Raw genomic sequence first — 2,567 nt, 5'->3', positions numbered from 1 at the left:
CTAGCTGATGTGCGGCAAACTTCACCTTCTCCGCATCTGTGCATCCTGCTGTGGTCAACTCCCTAGCTATCTTGCGGAGCCAATCATCTGCTACTATCGGCTCGGTGCTACTGGAAAACACCGGCGGATTCAGCCTAAGAAAACGGGCTAAGTGGTCAACAGGTGGTGGTGGTGGTGGGTTGTTGTTGTTCCCCTGATTCCGATTCTGGACTAGCAACTGCATCAATGTGTTCTGCTGCTGAATCAACTGGATGAGCTCCGGTGGGAAAGCAAATCCGGGGTCACGTCTCGGAGGCATCTATGGGTTTAGAAAAGATGAGATATAAGAATAGAGGGGGTCTAAAGAGAAAACACTACCCATATGCACATGAGGAAAAACAAACAATTCACTTCAATCAATCAAACAAAGGCATACAATCGATCTAACTATCGCAAAAGTGCTCGGACTACTATATTTACATGGTGGACTACTACTACTGATGAGGTGGTCTACTAGAAATATTCTTCGGTTGCAGATTCCATGATATCTGCTCCAGCTTCATCAACATAGTCATCATCGCTACTATCTGCTTCCGAGTCGGTGCCGTCGATGATGATGTAGTCTTCCGGGCTAATCTCCTTGGGTTCTTCGTCTTCATCTACTGGCGTAGGGTCTCCCATAAATATTCCAATCTTCTTGATCAGGTCGTCATTCTTATCCACCAACATTTCAATTTCTTCTTCATAATCTTCACGTGTAGCCTTGAGTTCTTCCTCCAGTTCCTTGATTCTAGTCTTAGCCTTCTTCAGATCTATCATGTCGGCACACATCTGGTTCTCCTGTCGTCGAATGTGCTGGTTTAATTCCTGGATAAAAGCTACGATTGATCTATCCTTCCTGGTGCTGATCATCTCCCAGTGTTCATCTCGGCGCCCACAAATCTGGTAGATAGTATCCTTGAGATCCTTGTGGTAGACTTCTCCAATGCGTCCCATGGCGATGTGAGCTGCCATGCTCTTTCCTAGACCCCAAGTTGGTGCATCAAAAGAAAACTCTATGGGCTCAGTGACTGGCATGAACGTCCTGCCTGGAACTTGAACTTGAATCATCCAGTGCTCTTCTTCAGGTAAAGTGGCATTGTAGGTTCCCGTGAAGCTTGGTACTCCAATGTTCAGGTATCTAGTGACTTCCTTCAAGTGTCGTCCAAAGGGTGTATCTTCATCCGGTTGTGTGAACTTGTTCCTTGCATCCGCCATCCTAAAGAGTAGAAAAGATGAGAAGTCAGAAGAGAAGAGAGTGAATAGTGATCTAGGTCTTTTAGCTTAGTGGTCGTGTCCTACAGTCAGCGTGTGCTCTGATACCATCTCTGTAGCGACCAGACCTCAAACAGTCTGATCTTTGTGCTCCGGTGTCATCCCTGGATCAGTAATGCTGACACCACACAATACTCGGAGGATTTATAGCAGAGTAGCAATCACACACTTATTACATCGAGTGTCTCAAAAGAGAACTTATTACAATAAATATGGCTTAAGGCCATCTAATAACGATAACAGCGGAAGGCTTGGAAGATAAGTGAGTCCATCAACTCCAACGGCATCACTGAGTATAGAACCACGACCTAAAACTCCTCAATCATCGTCTGAAAAGTCTGCAACATTAACGTTGCAGCCCGAAAACGGGTCAGCACATGGAATATGCTGGCAATGTAACACATAGAGAGTAATGGAATGAAACAGCTATACTATATGCATATTTGGCTGGTGGAAAGCTCTATGGTTACAGTTTTTGCGTAAAGCCAATTTTTCCATACTTCAAAGGAATAAATTTATTTAACTATCATGGTAGTTGTTAAACATTGAGAATGGTTGACAGCATTCTCAATCCCAATTAAGCATCATCATTAAACATAACCCAACAAAATTAATTTAGAGTAACATGTTGAGATTCACATGAAAATCCAGGTACTAGATACTCAAGATGTCCATAACCGGGGACACGGCTAATCATGATTAGTTTGTTACACTCTGCAGAGGTTTGCGCACTTTTCCCCACAAGACTCGATCGCCTCCGTTTGGTTTCTCGCACTACATGGTGTTTGAGAAGACGGATGACCGAGACATAGTCTTTCAGAAGCGCTAGCACCTTACGATCGGGTAGACCGTACCACCTACATCCCCTACATCTGCTAGTCTACCACTGTAAGAGTTCGCACGACTTAGTCAACTATGCTAGAGCCCATAATAGCTTGTGCCTGCACACGGAAGTTTCTCGTATGAATAGTCTTATGATCCCTTTGAGCCTGGGTGGCGGTCCAAAAGAAAACAGGCAAGTCCTGGAATACCCGGGTGCCTCAATCCACCCAGATGTGTGTTTAAGTTGCCACCTTAGATAAACCATTAATTAACAATCTCACATTTGTCATGGATTTCACTCACCCAATCCACGTCTACTAGCATAGCATGGCATAATAAGCAAACGTAGAAGTAACTCCCAAAGGTTTGAAAATAAACTGGTAATAGGTACTACCTCATCTACTTCCCGTCCCACAATTTAATTAGATCCTAATCATGCAATGTGTGAGGAT

The sequence above is a fragment of the Triticum urartu genome, chromosome 3, assembly GCF_003073215.2.
Source record: "Triticum urartu cultivar G1812 chromosome 3, Tu2.1, whole genome shotgun sequence".
NCBI lineage: Eukaryota > Viridiplantae > Streptophyta > Magnoliopsida > Poales > Poaceae > Triticum > Triticum urartu.
The sequence above is the reverse complement of the archived record's forward strand: the minus strand, read 5'-3'. Positions refer to the sequence as shown.